Below are 20469 nucleotides of genomic sequence, written 5' to 3'. Positions count from 1 at the left end.
CTGGGTCTGGATTCTGATATTGAGAGAGTAGAGAGCTCAGGGTCTCAGACAGCTCAGGGTCATAGTCCACTTACCATAGAGGTAGAAAGGGAGAAGAGCGTGTTACAGGCAGATGGATATCCCAGAGTTGGGAGGCCAAGCTGAGGTCCTGAGGGTGTCATAGGCTGTGTTAGGAACCATGAGAGCCCTTAAAGAGTCTGAGCTGGGCCCAGATAAATAGTTCATTTGGATAGTGTGCTGCTTTGCCATGTGCATATCCCAGTAGAGCCCAGCCCCAAACACATTGAAGGAAGCTTTGGTGCTGTAGTATCTCTCCCACTCCCTCACCCTCCCCCCCCCAACTGAAAAGAGAGAAAGAGAGAAACCTTGAGCTGATGGAATCAGATGCATATAAAGTCAGGGGTTGCAATTGCTGGCCATACCATATGAGTCCCCTGAATGTGTCAAACAAATGGTCATAAACTCATGGATTAAAAAAAACAATAGAAATACTGGGGCCTGGAGGTAGCTCACCTGCTGAAGTGCACACTTTCCCCAGCTACCACAGGGGAAGATCAGGCAAGTAGGAAACTTTACCAGCAGCAGTGCAGTACTGTGGTATCTGTCTGTCTATCTATCTATTTTTTTAATTTTTTAAAATATTTATTTATTCCCTTTTGTTGCCCTTGTTGTTTTATTGTTGTAGTTATTATTGTTGTCCTTGTTGTTGGATATGACAGAGAGAAACTGAGGGGGAGGGGAAGACAGATAGACATCTGCAGACCTGCTTCACTGCCTGTGAAGCGACTGCCCTGCAGGTGGGGAGCCGGGGGCTCGAACCGGGATCCTTACCCCGGTCCTTGCGCTTTGCGCCACCTGCGCTACAGCCCGACTCCCCTATCTATCCATCTATCTATCTATCTATCTATCTATCTATCTATCTATCTATCTATCTATCTATCATCTTTTTTTTTGCCCCCAGGGTTAGTTATCTCTAGTGCTCAGTGCTGGTACTACAAATCCACTGCTACTGGAGGCCATTTTTAAAAATTCTATAGGACAGAAAGAAATTGAGAGGAGAGGGGAGTCAGGCAGTAGTGCAGCAGGTTAAGCGCTCATGGCGCAAAGCGTTAATGGACCTATGGAAAGATGCCGTTTGGAGCCCCCAGCTCCCCACCTACAGGTGAGTCACTTCACAGGTGGTGGAGCAGGTCTGCGGGTGTCTATCTTTCTCTCCCTCTTTCTGTCTTCCCCTCCTCTCTCCATTTTTCTCTGCCCTATCCAACAACGATGACATCAACAACAACAACAATAACTACAACAATAAAACAAGGGCTACAAAAGGGAATAAATAAAATAAATTAAAAAAAAAAGAAATTGAGAGGAGAGGGAGACAGAGAGGGATGGAGAAAGACAGACACCTGAAGACTTGTTCTGATGCTTATGAAGCATCCCCCCTTGGGGAGCAAGGGGCTCAAACCTAGATCCTTGTGCTTAGTGCTATGTGTGCTTAACTGGGTGCACACTTCCCAGTCCTCTGGTATGTATGTATGTATGTATGTATGTATCTATCTATCCATCTATCTATCTTTCATGCTTAACCTAAAAAGGAAGAAAAAGAAGAAGAAGAGGAAGAAAAAGAGTCTGCTGGTAGCAGTGGCATCGCGCAGGTGCTAAGCCTTGGCAGAAAACCAATAAATAGAAATAATTTCTCTCCAGTTCTGGAGGCTGGAAGTTCAAAATCAAAGTGGTAGCATGCCTTCTGAAGGTTCTTGGGGCAGAATGTTTCCTTGCCTCTTTCAGTTCCTGAGGGCTCCTAGCTAAGGCTGCACATTCTGAGCTATGTGTGACTATCCCCCCACCAACTTTGTCTCTTAGAATGACACTTACCTATGCAGCTATCAAGAACAATGAACCCACCTTCTCTGTCCCATCTTGGACAGAGCTAGAAGGAATTATGTTAAGTGAACTAAGTCAGAAAGATAAAGATGAGTATGGGATGATCCCACTCATCAACAGAAGTTGAGTAAGAAGATCTGAAAGGGAAACTAAAAGCAGGACCTGATCAAATTGTAAGTAGGGCACCAAAGTAAAAACCCTGTGGTGAGGGGTAGACATGCAGCTTCCTGGGACAGTGGGGGGTGGGAGTGGGTGGAAGGGATGGGTCACAGTCTTTTGGTGGTGGGAATGGTGTTTATGTACACTCCTAGCAAAATGTAGACATATAAATCAGTAGTTAATTAATATGAGAGGGGGAAAATCAGTTGTACGTCTCAAAGTTTCTCAAAACACAAACTGAATCTTTTTAATATATAGGCTATGTATTTGATATGCGGACTCTCTCAAAAGCCTAGACCAAGTAGATTAGAAGCATCCAATAGCACAGCTATATGCAAGATACTGGATACTGTACAGCAAACCATAACAAAAGGACTTTTCAAAGTTAACCCAATTACCAAATAATGTGATGATAACATTAACTATCGATTGTCTTTTTGAACCCTAAGACAGCAGGAACCTCACATCTCCACTATAGAGCCCCTACTTCCCCCAGTCCTGGAACCCTTGGATAGGGCCCACTTTCCCGTATGCCTCTCCCAATCCATACCAAATAATATTGCATCCACCGATCACAATCTAACCAACACAACGATTGCTACCTCAACATGCTTCACCTCAGACTGTGTCCAGAGACTTCACGTGTGGAATGACAACCCTTCAGCTTCATTACTCGGGTGAGACCTTTCCTTTTATAGTACACTCTAATTTCATCTCAGGTGGTTCACCTTCTAACAAAGCCCCATAACCTAGATATACACCAGTTTCTGTGAGAGAGAGCTTATGTTCACACGTATCCATAAACTACTGCAAAATATATACCTGAAAGCAGAAGTACACTAGAGTTTGCAGTGAGTACCTCCCTAACACTTCCTCTCCACTATTCCAAGCTTGGGATCCATGATTGCTCAACAATTTGTTTGGCTTCATATGTTAACTCTCTTTTCAATCACCAGGTTCCAGATGCCACCAGGATGCTGGCCAGGCTTCCCTGGATTGAAGACCCCACCAATGTGTCCTGGAGCTCAGCTTCCCCAGAGACACACCTTACTAGGGAAAGAGAGAGGCAGACTGGGAGTATGGACCGACCAGTCAATGCCCATGTTCAGCGGGGAAGCAATTACAGAAGCCAGACCTTCTACCTTCTGCAACCCTCAATGACCCTGGGTCCATGCTCCCAGAGGGCTAGAGAATGGGAAAGCTATCATGGGAGGGGGTGGGTTAAGGAGATTGGGTGGTGGGAATTGTGTGGAGTTGTACCCCTCCTACCTTATGGTTTTGTTCGTTAATCCTTTCTTAAATAAAAAATTAAAAAAAAAAAAAAAAGAATGACACTTACCATAGGATTCTAGGCTCATCAGGATAGATATTAAGTGCCTTCTAAGCAAAAACACAGTCACAGCTTCCAGGCCATACTCCTATATTTGACCTCTAACAACCCCACTGATATGTCTACAAGGTCGTGGGGCTGGCTGTGTGCTGCTTAGCAAGCCCTGCCTTTCCTCTGTGTGCATGTCTTGCCCAGGATTATCCACAGGGGCAGAGTGGACAGCCTTCTCCCTCTAGACTCTTATTGCTGCCTGGCTGGTGAGAATTTGGTTCTTGGTGGCTGTATCTTCAAAATGCAATTAATAAGCTCCTTAGATCTTAAGGTGAAGTCTCCACATCTTTCACTTGGTTTCAAAATATCTTAAAATACCAAGTAAACCTTTAGTGGGTCAGCTCTGTCTTCCAGGTTGCTGGTATGCTCTCTGCTCCAGGTAGGATGCTTGCCACCTTGGGGCCCCAGCTTATAGTGGTTCTGAACCTAAGCTCGTGTGAGCACTTCCCTCTGTGTCTGATCAGACTAAGCAGTGGATACTCACAGGTGAGGCTGTTGATCCAAGGTGAGGCAGACTGGGGCTGGGATTTGATCTCAGGCTGCCCCATTGCCAAGCTAGTGGGTTTAACAGCTAACACCACAAGGCAGTAGTGGATCCTTGCCTTTAAACTTTGTGCTCCCTGGCCATCAATTCAATGTCTTTAAGTCTCAGTTTGCCCATCTGCAGTGTGGGGCTAATGTTCCCATTCCTCCCCACATCACAGAGCTCTGAGTGCTGGGGCTCCCAGAGCCACAGTGCCTGAGAAAGCACTCTAAGAAAGTCCTGAGCTGTGCAGGGAAAAAGGACCCATTAACATAAACTGAAGGTTAATGCACTCCCCCCACCCCACCCACAAGCCCAGGAGACTGAGGCCCGCTGAGGGCTAAACCTTAACATCTCTTCTTCCTGTCTCCTAGTTTTCTCAAACACCAGCTGTATTTTTGGATGTAAATTTTTGAAACCACCAGATGAAGCATAGAAAGTGCTTGACAATGTCTTTAAGAATCTTCCATTCTCTGGGTTAGAATATCACGAGTGAGTATATGTGTGTGTTGTGTGTTTTTTTTAATCCTGCTATCATGAGCAGCAGGTAGCAAAATGTTGATCTTTAATGTGTTAGTAAAACAGCATACATTTGAATATTGGCTTTTTCTGCCATCTGCACCAGTTGACACTGTTTTTCATACCAGCTTATTACATTTCTTGTACAAACATACTTTTGGGTGTCTCTGTTGATTTATGCTATAGTGGCTCTGGTATTTGTGTTAAAATAGCATTTTAAAACTTATAAAATATTGCTATTTATTCCTGCCTTGATTCTTTGCCACTTGACAAGCTTTGGAACAGTGTATGTTTCCCAAGGACTAAGCTTTTGCTTCTGGTTCTCCTCAGGAGACAGCAGGCTGGGGACAGGCAGGCTGACAATCTCTTGGGTCCAGGGTCCAATGGGCACTCTTTGGGTGCTGGACACACTACTTCCCTAGGAGCAGCTCTGTAGATTCTCTAAGGTTGTTTTTTTTTTTTTTTTTTGCCTTAAAAAATAAAAAAAATAAATAAAGGCAATAAGGTGAGTCTGCCCAGAGCTAAATTTTCTTAGTTAAAATCTTTTAGTTTTTAATTCTCTCTATCTTAGTATTTGACCTCAAAATATCCTTTCTTTGGTGAATGGAAGGAAATCTTGGATAAGAGTTTTTGTTTTTTGTTTGTTTGTTTGTTCCCTTCTCTTGAGTGGCTTTCTTAGGTAAATCATTCCCTAGTCAGTTTGGGGTGGGAGGTAGTTTCACTGGTCTTCAAAATCCACAAATCTGGGGTCCTCTGGTGCAAAGTGGGGGAGGGGGGCAGAGAGCAGGTGAGTGGAGCCCCTGTGCTGGATTTCATGCTCAGCTAAGGCAGTGGGGTTACTGGGCTGGGATAAAGGGTCTTTACAATGTGGGTCTTTACCATGGAGGGGGTGTGTTGCAGTGGAGGGCACTGGCAGCCGGCTGGCGCGTGGATGAAGCATTCTGCCTCTCTGAAAAAAATCTGTAAACTGCCACAGATGGGAAGAAGAGCCAATATTCAAATTGGAGGCTGTTTTGCTAACACGTTAAAGATTAACGCGTTTTTACTGGCTGCTGCATGCTGAAGCAAGATGAGTTTTTCTTTCTAAAAAAGAAGGAGCAGTAGCAGCCTGTTTGGTGCCAGTGTTTAGAGAGGTAGGTGCTGGGTTGCCCCTTCTTGCTCCACCCCCCCAACACACACACACACACACACACACACACACACACACACACTGCCTGAGAGAGCCCAGGTTTCTGAAACGTAGCCCTACCTCCAGGTCAAATACTCTGGTCTGTTTGTTCAACAATACTTATAGGCCACTTTATAGCCCAGCCTGTGTTCTGTCTAGCAGAGTTTATTCCCATTTATTGTGATGCTGTCCAAGTATAATGATGATATTTGTCTGTATATGTCCACATACAGCAGTGATGAGAACTAAGATGACTATGCTGACATCCATGTTAAAAGCACTTCCCTGAGCTGTTCTCTTAATAATTTAGCAAAAGGGGACAATTGAGTCACAGAGAGGTGAAAGAACTTGCTCAAAGCCACACAGTTGGAGAAGAGGGGGAGGGAGGCTTTGAGTTGAAGCAAAGAAGGGACCAGAGTGAGTTTCTAATTCCTGTAGCAACATTCAGGTGCTCACCCCACCCACCCTTACACCCCCAAGTGAACAGGATCCACCTTTCCTGGGTTTTGCACACACAGTCAGCTTACATTTCTATCTTGGGGTGGGGGTGCAACTCTTGGCTTTTTCATGACTCCCAAACTGGACCAAAGGACAGATCAGGGCTTCTGAGGGTCCACTTGGATTGACAGGGTGCAGGGTGGGGGTGTGGTGGGGGCTGATCTCTGTGAAGGACTGAGGTTTAATTTTTTCAAGGGTACATAGTGGGGGAACTGGACAGGGATATTTAACACATAATTGGAGTGACAGCAAAAAGCCTGACAGAGCTGACAGCTTCCTCTGACTAATGTGTGTTTGGGCGGGGGGATCGGAGGGGAGAGTGCTGGTGTTGAGATCTACTTCTAGCTATTTTTTTCCCCACAACATCCATTGGACTGACTTCCTGTAATAACTTCTTTTCCTGGATATTCACCCGGCCTGCCGCCTCCAGGCGCCCTCTGATGGTCAGTAGCAGTAATGCAACTGGTCTACACAGCAAAACTGTTGGTGTGTTTGTATTGGGGGTGGGGGCGTGACTAGAGCCTGGCTCCAGGACAAGATGAGAGACTCACACTTTCCCTTAATCATAGTTGCCCTGGGCTGCCCACTAAAGAGCAAAGCCCACTGTGGGTTAGGGCTGGTGATGACACCTAAGACTGGCCCTAAAGGTGGCTCTTTAGCCTAGTGAATCAGAACCTGGATGAGAACTTAGAGACTCAAGAATGCTGGTATTTGTGAAAGCCCTACCTATGCACACCCTGGGGCCAGCCCAGGTGGGGAGGACATGTGGGAGGCAGTGAATTTTATGGGAACTGACTCATCTAGCTAAACCAGGCTTCCTTAATGCACAGCTGTGCAAAAGTTAGATCCTTAGTTCTTTATCTTTGAAATGGGTACATTGGCGATGCCAAAGGCCATTGTGTATGTTTGATTTCAGATTCCAGTGCATACTCCTCCTAGGATGGTTCCTGAAATATGCAGTACTGCTCTAACAATGTTTTTCTTTTACCTCCTTCCCTTTTCTTCTTTCTTTTTTTTAAGTACTACTCAGCTATGGCTTGTGGTGGTGGTGGCGACTGAATCTGAGACTTTAGAGTCTCAGGCTTTTTGCACAACCATTACACTATCTCCTAAGGCTGCTACAAAAAAAGAGACATTTGGTCCAAGGTCAGGGAAGGCAGAGGAACTGTGTGTGATACCATGTATACCTCCAAGGTAAGGACAGGCGGGAGGTGGCATGGAATTCTACAACACACCCTCCCTAGAGCCTGGATCTTCATCATGCCTCAGTATCTCCTTGGATGCCTCAAGAAAACATTACTGGTGGTTTTTTTACATTATTTTTTATTTTTTGGTTCAACATCAATCTCTCATCCTAGACTATAACAATATGCAGCAAGTTGTCTGTGCACAGGTGAGGTTCAGTGAGTGCCTGCTTCTGAATAAGTGACACTTCTCAAAAGCCTTTCCTGTCAAATCCCTTTCCCCAAGACCCACAGGAACCAGACAGAGTCCAGCCCTCCCTGTGCTGGGTCCCTGGTCTAGGGGAGCTCATGAATTGAATGTTTCCCAGGACCTGAGTTAGAGCCAGAGTACAAGCATTCAACACACACACACACACACACACACACACAACTCTCATGCCTACATATTCAAGTTTGAAACCAAACTACAAAATGATTTAAAATAAAATGTGTTGGGGGTAGGGCAGTGATGCACGGGGTTAAACCACATAGTACAAAGCGAAAGGACCCGCACTAGGATCTCAGTTTGAGCTCCTGGCTCCCCACCTGTAGAGGGGTCACTTCACAAGCTGTGAAATATATCTGCAGGTGTCTATCTTTATCCTTCTGTTTTCCCCTCCCCTCTCAAGTTCTCTCTGTCCTTTCCAAAAAAATGGAAAAAAAGGTCACAGGAGTGGTGGATTCATCATGCAGACACCGAGCCCCAGCAATAACCTTGGAGACAAAAATAAAATAGAATAAAATAAAATGTGGTGACTGAGGCAATAGCTCAGGTGGCTGAGCAGTGAAGTTGTATGCCTGAGGTTCTTAGCTTGATCCCTGGTGCCACACATACCTGAGTGGTGCTCTGCCTTGTTTCTCTTTTCTCTCAGTTCTACACAAAACTCTCTCCCTTATATGCTGTGAAGAAAAAAATAAATATTTTCTTAAAAATATTTTATATTTATTTATTTTCCCTTTTGTTGTTCTTGTTGTTTTTTATTGCATATGTTGTTGTAGGTATTATTATTGTTGTTATTGATGTCATCGTTGTTGGATAGGACAGAGAGAAATGGAGAGAGGAGGGGAAGATAGAGAGGGATAGAGAAAGACAGATACCCGCAGACCTGCTTCACCACCTGTGTGCTACCGCCTGACTCCAAAAAAAAATAAATCTTAAGAAAAATGATATGTCTCAGCTGGTGTTATGGACTGATCTGCCAATGTCCAAGTCCAGTGGAGAAGCAACTATAGAATCCAGAACTCCCATCTTCTGCATCCCATAAAGAATTTTGGTTTGTACTTTCAGAGAGGTAAAAGATAGTCTCCAACTCTTCATCTGAACTATTCCAGCCTTTAAGTTCATGATTAGTCAACAATTTGTTTGGCTCTATACGTTAACGCTTTTTTCAGCCACCAGGTTCCAGATGCTAACATGATGCCAACCAGACTTCCCTAGATAGACAACCCCACCAATGTGTCTGGGAGCCCCACTTCCCCAGAACTCTGCCTTACTAGGGAAAGAGAGAGACAGGCTGGGAGTATGGATCGATCAGCCAATGCCCATGTTCAGTGGGGAAGCAATTACAGAAACCAGACCTTTCCCCTTTTGCACCCCATAATGAAAATGGGTCCATACTCCCAGAGGGAAAAAGAATAGGAAAGATATCAGGTGAGGGGATGGGATATGGAGTTCTGGTGGTGAGAACTGTGTGGAGTTGTATGCCTCTTATCTTATGTTTTTTGTCAGTGTTTCCTTCTTTTTAAATTTTTTTAAATTTATTTTCCCTTTTGTTACCCTTGTTTTTTTTATTGTTGTTGTAGTTATTATTGTTGTTATTGATGTTGTAGTTGTCAGATAGGACAGAGAGAAATGGAGAGAGGACCCCAGAGCCCCCCCCCCCCCATTTCCTAGCAGTGTGCCTAGGATCTAGAGAAAAAGTGTCTTTCTCGTTCCTGACTGCTCTTGGGGGTCTTTGAGGCTCTGTAGCAGTCAGGGCCACCTCTGTCCTCACAGAAGCCCCTGATTCCTTCAGCATGCCCCAGGTATGTGGGCCAGGAGTTTTGGTGTGCACAGCTCAACAGTATTTATTTTAATCATTCCTTAAGCACAAAGGCAAATTAGCACATCAGCCTTATGATTTCATGGTGTTAGAGAAAGGATGAGTTTAAAAGTACTGAATTTCCAGGGGTTTGGTAGTGGTATATCTAGTCAAGTGTATATGTTATTGTGAGCAAAGACCCAGGTTCAAGTCCCTGGTCCCCACCTGTAGGGGGAAGCTTCATGAGAAGTGAAGCAGTGCTATAGCTGTTTGTCTTTCTCTCTTTTTCTCTATCTCCCCCTCCCATCTCAGTTTCTCCCTGTCCTATCTAATAAAACAGAAAAAAGAAGAAGGAGGAGGAGGAAGAGGAGGAGGAAAAGGAGGAAGAGAGGAAGAAGAAGAAGAAGAAGGAGGAGGAGGAGGAGGAGGAGGAGGGAGAGGGAGAGGGAGAGGGAGAAGGAGAAGGAGAAGAAGAAGAAGAAGAAGAAGAAGAAGAAGAAGAAGAAGAAGAAGAAGAAGAAAAGGAAGAAGAAGAAGAAATCCTGGTGGTAAAAACAAACATATGATCAGGAAGATCAACAACAACAACAAATATTTAATAAAAATGAAATAAAAATCATGAATTTTCTGTTGGCCCAAAAGGCCACAATGTGAGTATCAGTAAGAACAATGGTTTCAGGGATGGGGACACAGTATAATGGTCATGCAAAGGACTTTTATGCCTGAGACTCAATCCACAGCACCACTATAAGCCAGAGCTCTAATAAACAAACAAACAAACAAACAAACAAAACAACAGCTTCAAGGAATTAAAAGAATGAACTGTGCTTCCATTTATGATTCTACAATGACCCTTAAAAAAAGGTGAGACCTCCCTGGTGTTTGGATGAAGGGGTACTTAGTTTTGCTCTGAGTGGCCTGCTTCCTCTGCTCTCAGAAGTGTCCTCATTTGCAGAGTAAAGGGATCTGGCCACCCCTGCAGGATGCAGGCTCATTAAGTCATTATTTTAAAGCTGTAAATAAAGGGGATGGATGCAGCATTAGCCCATCTTTCAGTGTGTGGGGGGGACTTCAGGGAGGAACCAAGGACCAGTGACATAACAGGACCAAATCCAGCCTCACAGAGAAAATCAGTTCAAGAAGGGAGAGCCCAGTCCCTCCTACTGCCAGGTACACATAGAGGGGCCCCCATGGAGGGGCTTGGCAGGTTTGACCAATACTGAGGTGTAGCTTTGCCAAGAACATGAGCTGGGGGCCTTGTAGTGCTCAGTCCCAGGCTGAAACTTGCAGTTGTGTTTCTTTTCTAATGCTAGGTCATATGACCCAACTTGAAAAGAGCAAAAATAAAACACAACATCTGGGTTCTAAACCCACGTAGAGGATACACTTAGTCATGTAAAATGAAGTCTTTCTACAAAGACCCACAATGACTGACAAGAGAGCTGCTGTTCAGTTTGGTTGCATTAACAGAAGTATAGTGTTTGAGACAGGGAGGTTAAAATTTTCTCCTAGCTAGACTCTCTCCAAAGCATAGCTGAAGTTCTGTCACCATGTGATTCAGATGCTGCAAAACTATGGACATTCTGCATTCTTCAGGAATGTAGAAAGCCTGCTGTGCGCACTGGCCTATCTTCTGTCCAATGGGGAGCAAAGGAAGTAGAAAATGAGGAGCCCCTTTGCTGTTAGCTGGAATAGTTCTGGCCTTACTGCCAGGGAGAGGGGGAAGCAAGAGGTGTTTGGGGGCTGGCAGGGATTGCACTTGCTTCCCTCCAGGCTTCCTTGATAACTATGGGTCCTGGGGATCAGAACCTCAGCACATAAATTTTGGAGGGAACCCAATTCAGCCTCTTCACAACCCTCCTTCTCACTCCCGCCCCCCATCTCTGGCTCAGAATCCACATGAAGAAGTTGTCCTTGCACTCACTCAGAGAGGTAAAACTACTGATGGGAGATGCCTAGCTCATGATGGTGTGTGTCCTTGTATAGCCTCAGTCCACTCCACCCCCAAATACTTACCCTAGACTTGGGGTGTGTCCTCATCTATAGGAGGGATTGAGCCCTCACTTCATGATTTTGTTCTATCATATTTCTGTCCCTAGAACCCTAGTACTATCCTTGACCCTTCCCTTCTTACCCCTACCCCAAGTCATTTTGATTATTCAATTCAATTCACTCATTCAATCATAAAGACTCATCATAAAGACTGTGAGAAAACCAGAGCATTACTCTGGTACATTTGATTTGATTTCTAGTGCTTTTGGATCAGTGAATACTGCCTTCAGATTTGCATCAATGCTCATCCTAGGACCCTGACAAATTTTAGCCCCAGCCTAGCATCTCTGTCCCTCATTGCCTGTCCCACTATCTGGTCCTTGACAGCAGAGTCCTCTCTCTACTTCACTGTCTACCTCTTCCTCTGTTCTGAGTTCCACTAGGATCCTGAAGGTGATCAGATCCCCTGTGGGCCCAAAGCCCTGGGCAAGTGAGGTCTGAAAGAACTGGGGTTCCCTCAGTTCCCACCAGTGGCCATGGGAGTCCCCACACTGAGCATTTTGGGGAAAGGGTTTTGCTTTGATGCAATATTTGTTGCCTCTCCCCCACCAATGTTCAAGTTGTCAAAAAAGTATGTTTGATGAGTTTGGATGTTTGTTTTGGATTGTTGTTCTCTGGAACAACATTGAAGGGGGTGGGAATGCCTGTTCTGTACAACCTGGGAGACTGCCTAGATTCCAGGGATGGTTACCCTAGCTGTATTTGTGATTTCAAGCATCCCTAGGCTTAAGGGGCCCAGATGCTCAAAGCAACATGCCTTCGGCCTGCCCAGATACCATGCCCAGGAACAGTGGGGAGCATGGCATTGTCTCTCCAACCACCCCAACCTATATAGCCTCCTGCTTGGGCACACAGTCTCGTGGAGATTCCTCCCTTCTGGAAGACATTCCACTTGCACTGACTCTTCCTGCTCTGTGTGACAGCGGGGCTTAAATGACTTTGTGTCATCAGTCATAGCAAACCACTGACAAGACCAGATTCGGGGGAACAGAAGAAATAAAAACAATGATCATAAGATGCAGCCAGATTTCAGAAAGTTAAGGAGGTAGGCAGGCTAGTGGCCAGAGCAACCTGACCATAATTTCTGTACTCCCAGAAGGTCCCATGGTCAGGTGGCTGCACAACTGAGAGGACTTGCCTCTTGTCTGGCCCAGCCATTCTGCAAACTCCTGGCCTTGGGTTTGGAGGCCCACCAGGGAGTCTTGGCCCAGTTGTGCTGGGGTGGGGGGGTGACAGAAAGTAGGGAGGTGGACTACAGAAGGAGAACATGGAGCTGGGGTGAAGTGGACTGTGGTCCTTGAATTGAGAAGGCTTGAGTTGAGAAGGTTCCAGGCCTGCATCTGGGCTCTCTCAACACCAGAGCCACTAAGCGGCATGGAGGGTCTTCTGCGATAGTGACTCCACTTTGTGTCTTCCAGGACCCAGAAGTGGATTACTGGCAACACCAGAGGCCAGCCATGCGGCCACGCCCACATCCATTTGTCCAATGAATGAACAGACACTTTGAGCAAGCTCTGTGATTGAATAGGACAGGTGCACCTTCTTCTTTCTGCTTCACTTGAATGCTAGGACATTATAAAAGCTGGGTTCCCTACAAACAAGACAGCAGGAGAGTTGCTGTGAGAATGATCTTTGTCGTTAAAGTTCGGGGCTCCAGCAGGCCAGGCTAGCTTCGTGGCGGTAGACAGAGACTCGAGGACACATGGCTGGGCAGAGAAGCTGTATTTCTTTATTCACAAATAACGATTCAAAAACTAACCCAAACCAATCACCACACAGATCTGTCCTGCATCCTTCTCCTCCGGCTGCAGCAAGAACTCTGGAAGTCCATAGGGGCAGGGGGCGGGGAGAAGGGGGCTCGGGAAACTAGCAGTGGGCCAAACCACAATCTCCCAGAGGTGGGGTGGGCCGAGACCAAACCAATGTGAAGCATAGCAACAATTCCCCCTTTTATTTTTAACTAAATGACCATAGTATCAGGGGTGTGGGGTGAACAGAAACCTATATCATACAGGCATTTTTTAAAAAGAAACTGCCACAAACATGGAGGAACATGTAAGCGAGCAACAAGAACCAGTGTGCTGCCAAGGGAAGGCTTGAGGGGACCTTTTTTGCCTCTGGGGGCGTTACTTGCCTTGACGGGCATTTTCTAGCATGGGGGGAGGGTAAGGCCTAGAGTCTCAAAGCAGCTGGCTGCAGTCAGTCTTTGAGAAACCCAGCAGCATAAAGGGAAGCTGCTAGTTTTGTGCAGTGTCCAAGAGGTGTACCAGTGAGTCCGATGGAAATGCCAGTCCAAAGCAGATGTCCACGGAAGAATGCCAGGGGTGGACCATTGTATGAGGAAGGTCAGCTGCTGGAATTCTGTTTTTCTGTAGAGAACCTGACAGCTGCAATTTATTTACTATGAAACAAAACTTGTAGCAGGTTAGAAGTTTATCACAATTGATAACTCTATTACAATTGGAAGTCTTTTTTAGTATGATTTTAAGGTTGTTTAAAGTTTAAACAATAAAATGTGGAAGGGTAAACAGAGAACCATGGGAAAAAAAGCCTCAGGCATGAGAATCATTAGCATAACCATTGTGCTATCTACCACTTCTAATTGAGAAGGATTCGAGAGTTTTACATATCAACAAGTCTATTTAACCTTTTGTTACACCCATGTTTACACACGTAAACATGGTCTTCAATACACAAGGAGGAAGACTTTTGTTACGAAGACATGTCATTTTAAACACGAGTTTAGATCTGTACTGTCTTAGCCATTCGGGGAGTGCATTGTCCAGCGGTGGCTTCTTGGGCAGCTTCACTTCAAGGAATTGTAGGTATCGATCTCTGCAGGAATCTCTGTGTATTCTAGCTTTTCTGACTTCAGAGCCGAGTTGGGGATCTCGGCCAGGTGGAGGCCCAGTTTCGGCAGGGAGCCCGCGGTCTCTGGGTGGTCCAGGATCTGTCCAGACTTCATAGCAGGAGGGCGGGTGGGCCGGCCGTGCAGAAGGCACAGGCCGAGGTGCCCCGGGGTGGCAGCCATGATGGGCTGCAGCCTTGCCCTCCATGCCTGCTGCCCTGCTCTTGGTGGCCGAGCAGCTTAAGAGGAGCCCACGCCAAATGGCCCGCGCCACGCGGTGGAAAGCCGGCTCATGTGGGCTAGCATTGGGCTCCTGCGGGCTGGCATTGGGCAGAAACCAGAGTGGTCCAGAGATAAATGTTCCAGAAACAGCGAAACAGTCTCGTGAAGAAAGGGCAGAGGCCTTTGGAAACCTCTTCACAAGCAGAAAAGAAGGCCATTGTAGATAGGTAGGTAAAGTCTTCACTTATCTGGGGGGATGCGCAGGTCAGGTACATGTGGGCACCATTTGTCGTTAATGTTTGGGGGCACCAGTAGGCCAGGCTAGCTTCGCAGCAATAGACAGAGACTCGAGGACACACAGCTGGGCAGAGAAGCTGTATTTCTTTATTCACGAACAATGATTCAAAAACTAACCCAAACCAATCACCACACAGATCTGTCCTGCCTCCTTCTCCTCCAGAGGCCACGGCAAGAACTCTAGAAGTCCGTAGGGGCCAGGGGGCAGGGATAAGGGGGCACGCGAAACTAGCAGGGGCCAAACCACAATCTCCCAGAGGCGGGGGGGGGGGTGGAGACCAAACCAATGTGAAGCATAGCAACAATTCCCCCTTTTCTTTTTAACTCAATGTGGAAAGGTAAACATAAGAACCATGGAAAGAAAAAAGCCTCATGTATGAGAATCATTAGCATAACCATAGCGCAATCTAACGTTTCTAATTGAGAAGGAATTTGAGAGTATTACATATCAATAAGTCTATTTAACCTTTTGTTACACCCATTGAAGATGGAGACACACCCTAGGTGTGCGCAGGGTTTCTTTTTTAGACTAAGTTAAAATATATTGATTTTTAACTAATTTTTAACTCAGACTTTAAATGTAAGTTAATTCTACCTTTATGAGAACTATGTTGAAAACCTTTTTCATTTAACTCTGTCTGGTAAGAATATAGCCTTAAAGTTACATTTTTAACCTTAATGTTAATGTTTACCAAACTTTAAACACACACGTAAACATGGTCTTTAATACACAGGGAGAGAAACCTTTGTTACGAAGACATGTCATTTTAAACATGAATTTAGATCTGTACTGTCTTAGCCATTTGGGGAGTGCGTTGTCCAGCGGTGGCTTCTTGGGCAGCTTCACTTCAAGGAATTGTAGGTATCGATCTCTGAAGGAATCTCTGTGTATTCTAGCTTTTCTGACTTCAGAGCCGAGTTGGGGATCTCGGCTAGGGGGAGGCCCAGTTTCGGCAGGGAGCCCACGGTCTCCGGGTGGTCCAGGATCTGTCCAGACTTCATAGCAGGAGGGCGGGTGGGCCAGCCGTGCAGAAGGCACAGGCCGAGGTGCCCCGGGGTGGCAGCCATGATGGGCTGCAGCCTTGCCCTCCATGCCTGCTGCCCTGCTCTCAGTGGCCGAGCAGCGTGGGGGGAGCCCACACCCAATGCCCCATGCCACGCGGCGGAAAGCCGGCTCATGAGGGCTGGCGTTGGGCAGAACCCACAGAGTGGTCCAGAGATAAATGTTCCAGAAACAGCAAAACAGTCTCGTGAAGAAAGGGCAGAGGCCTTTGGAAACCTCTTCACAAGCAGAAAAGAAGGCCATTGTAGATAGGTAGGCAAAGTCTTCACTTATCTGGGGGGATGCGCAGGTCAGGTCCACGTGGGTGCCATTTGTCGTTAAGGTTCGGGACTCCAGTAGGCTGGGCTAGCTTTGTGGCAGTAGACAGAGACTCGAGGACACATGGCTGGGCAGAGAAGCTGTATTTTTTATTCATGAACAATGATTCAAAAACTAACCCAAACCAATCACCACACAGATCTGTCCTGCCTCCTTCTCCTCCAGAGGCCACGGCAAGAACTCTGGAAGTCCGTAGGGGCCAGGGGGCAGGGATAAGGGGGCCCGCAAAACTAGCAGGGGCCAAACCACAATCTCCCAGAGGCGGGGGGTGGGGGGAGACCAAACCGGTGTGAAGCATAGCAACAGAGCTTGTAGCAGAGGGCAGTGAGAAACTCTTCAGAAACTTGGTGGTGGTGTTTTTGGTTTTTGTCGTAAACCTGCCTGAAGCCTACACTTGCCCTGCACTTCTTACTTATATAAGCTAGTATAATTCTTTTCTGCAAGAGTTATTACTGAGATTCTGTGCCTGCCTGACTCAACCACTCCCAGTGGCCTTTTTCTTTTTCTTTTTTTTGATAAAGGGTGAGAGATAGACATGATATAGAAATAACACTATAGCACTGTTCCTCTGCTCACAAAGCTCCCCCTGCCAAGATCTCAGGTGAGTTCTTATATGTGGTAATGTGTGAACTCTGGTCAAGCTCCATTTGGTATCCATAAACAGTTAGATAGTTCCTCCCTCCTTTCCTTGCTTGCTTCTTTTCTTTTGTCATCACTGGGGATTCACTGTTCAGACTAACATTTTCAGAGAGAGAGAGGAGAGCTAGAGAGAGTAAACGAGACAGCGACAGAGAGAGAGAGAAAGAGGAAAGACAGAAACAACCGCATCCAATATCCCTCTAGTGCAGTTGAAGCCAGTTCTTCTTGCTTCAAATCTGGGTCACATTCTTGGCAAAGCAACACATTATCCAGGTGAATTATTTTGCTGACTGCTAGTATGATTCTTTTTGTTTGTTTTGCTGAAATGCCGGTTGATCTTTCTCCCAGAATATACAGCTCTAACTGTAGGAGTAGATCCCTACTTATCCTCAAGATAGCCTTAATCTCCTTGAATCTTAATATAATGCTTTGCCTCAGTTTCCTCATCTGTGCAATAGGGACAGTAATATTACCCACAGCATGAGAATGCTAAATCGATTAAATGACTTAGTACTTGGCAAGGCTTGGAAGAGTGCCTGGGGCACAGTAATTGCTACATAAGTGCTTGTGATGATTACTTCTGGTGTTATCATTTAATTAAGTACCTTGAGACTGCTCAGGCTCTCCAGTGACTCAAACCTAAGTCTGTTTTTTCTTTTTAGGCTACACCTCAGGAGTCAAGAAAAACAGGGAAACCTCTGGACTAGGGCCGCTTTGAATTTCCAATAATTTATCAAGAATCAAGAGCCAGATTTCCTATGGGAAATATTAGTTCTTAGGTTTACAAAGTGCCTTGGTTGTAAATAGCCATAAAAATGACAATTTGTTGGGCCATAGTTATTCTAGAGCTGGTCAAAGATATTAGCTTGTCTGACTGTGTAAATCTGCCAGCGTCTGGGTTCTGCATGCTTTCAGAAGGCTGCATACCCTCCTCTGGGCATGGGCAGGCAGGATGCACCAGCCAGCTCTGAGGACCCTGCACTGTGGAGGCATTTTCTTGGAGGCTGAGTGCTATGGGCTCCTGAAAGTCATGGCAGGTCCTGGCCCCAGGAGGGAAAACCTTCACAAGGTGTGGTCCTGGGGCCTGGAAGAGGCCAGCAGGATCTGATTCTCAATGAGGGTGGAGCCAGATGGAAGAATACAGCCCCCTGATGATATCTGAGATGGGCCTCAGAGGGGCCTAACAGGAAAATCAGTCGTGTGGCTGAAATTCCCAGCAGAGAGTCTCCTACTGTCCCAAGATGCTACCTCCTGTCCCTTTATGTCCCCTTACCCAGAATACTCTTCTCTCTGACTACTGGACTCTACTACCCAGTCAGGGCTCAACTCACATGCTTCTCTCAGAGATGCTGTATCATCTATGCCCCCTACCATTTCCTTTTTCTTCTCACATTCTTCCTTCCTTCCTTTCTTCCTGGTTTTACTTTCTTTTCAAATTATTATTACTATTATTACTACTGCCACCAAAGTTATTGCTGGGACACAGTACCTGCACTATGAATCTACCACTCCTGGAAGCTATCTTTTCTTTACTTCTTTTTCTTTTCTCTTCTTTTCTTTTCCTTTATTCCATTTGCTAGGACAGAGAGAAATTGAGAGGGGAGGGGGAGACAGAGAGGGAGAGGGAAAGAGAGACACCGGTAGTACTGCTTCACCACTCATGGAGCTTTCCCTCTGCAGGTGAGAGCTAGGGGATTGAACCCAGGTCCTTGAGCATAACAACATGTCACTCTACTGGGTGAACCACCCTTATGCCCCTAAAAAGCCAGTGCTTTTGGACAGACAAACCCACCAGTGTGTCTTGGAGCTCCACTTACCCAGAGCCCCATCCTACTAGGGAAAGAGAGAGGCAGGCTGAGAGTATAGACCAGTCAATGCTCATGTTCAGTGGGGAAGCAATTACAGAAGCCTGACCTTCCACCTTCTGCATCCCACAATGACCCTGGGTCCATGCTCCCAGAGGGATAAAGAATGGGAAAGCTATCAGGGGAGGGGATGGGATATGGAGTTCTGGTGATGGGAATTGTGTGGAGTTGTACCCCTCTTATCCTATGGTTTTGTCAATGTTTCCTTTTTATAAAAATAAATAAATATATTATCAAATAAAAATCAATTCAGGATATAAATAAATAAATAAATTCTCATCTATACTCTAACATCAGGTACTCCACCATCTTCTCTCTTCCCTCCTCTCCCCTCCCTTCCCTTCCTCTCCTCTCTTCTGTCCATTCTATTCTCTTCTCTTCCCTTCCTTTCCCTTCCCTTCTTTTCTCTGCTCTTCTTTCTCTTGTTCATCTTTTTTTTAATTTTGTTTGTTATTAATGCATTGTTACAAGACTGCAAGATTAAAATATATAGTTTCATATCATACCCACCACCGAAGTTCTATATCCCTACCCTCCCATCTCCCAAACATAACCACCATATTTCTCATAAGTCTTATAAACAGTTTGCTTGCTTCTGATTCGTTTGGATTTTTTCTTTTGGCAAGTTCGTGTAAATCATATCCCTAGATTCCACATATGAGTGAAACCATTTGGTAGTTGTCTTTCCTCTCTTTACTTATTTTGCTAAGCATAATCACCTCCAGCTCCATACATTTTGTCCCAAAGGATACAATATCATCTTTTTTTATTGTAGAGTAGTATTCCATGGAATATGTATCTCATAACTTTTTTAGCCAGTCATGTGATGATAGGCATTTTGGCTGCTTTGGCTATTGCAAATAACACAGCTATGAACATAAGTGTGCATATGTCCCTTCTAGTTAGCGTGTGAGTGTGCACTGGATAAATGCCTAAGAGTGGTATTTGTGGGTCATCATGGACTTCCATTTTTATTTGCTTAAGGACTCTATGTACAGTCTTCAAAGTGGCTGCACCAGTTTGTATTCCCACTAGCAGTGAAGCAGAGTTTCCTTTTCTCCACAGTCTCTCCAACACCTGTCGTTTCCAGGTTTGTTGATGGAAGTCATTCTCTCAGGTGTGAGATGGTATCTCAGTGTAGTTTTAATTTGCATTTCTCTAGTGATAAGTGAAGTGAAGCATTTCTTTATGTGTCTGTGGGCCATGTGTATCTCTTCTCTTTTTTATATTTATTTATTTATTTTCCCTTTTGTTGCTCTTGTTGTTTTTTATTATTGTCGTAGTTGTTGTTGTTGTTATTGATATTGTCATTGTTGGTTAGGACAGAGAGAAATGGAGAGAAGAGGAGAAGACAGAGAAGGGGAGAGAAATATAGACACCTGCAGACCTGCTTCACTGCTTGTGAAGTGATTTCCCTGCAGGTGGGAAGCTGGGGGCTCAAACCCCAGATCTTTACTCTGGTCCTTGAGCTTCATGCCATGTGTGCTTAACCCACTGCAATACCGCCTGACTCCCTGTGTATCTCTTCTTTAGAAAACTGTCTCTTCCTCTCTTCTTTCCTTCCTTACATCCTTCCTTCCTTCCTTTCTTTCTTTCCTTCTCAGTCATCTCTAGGGCTTCACCACTCTGGGTCAACTTTTTTAGCTAGAAATAGTGGGGGGGGGCACAATGCTGAAGTTTCCTCTACTGTGGTAGGAACTGGGCCTAAACCTGGGTTGCATGCATGGCAAAGCCATACTCTATCCAAATGAGCTATTTTGGCTGGTTCTTTAATTCCTTCATTCATTTTAAATAT

The sequence above is a fragment of the Erinaceus europaeus genome, chromosome 2, assembly GCF_950295315.1.
Source record: "Erinaceus europaeus chromosome 2, mEriEur2.1, whole genome shotgun sequence".
Taxonomy (NCBI): domain Eukaryota; kingdom Metazoa; phylum Chordata; class Mammalia; order Eulipotyphla; family Erinaceidae; genus Erinaceus; species Erinaceus europaeus.
The sequence above is the reverse complement of the archived record's forward strand: the minus strand, read 5'-3'. Positions refer to the sequence as shown.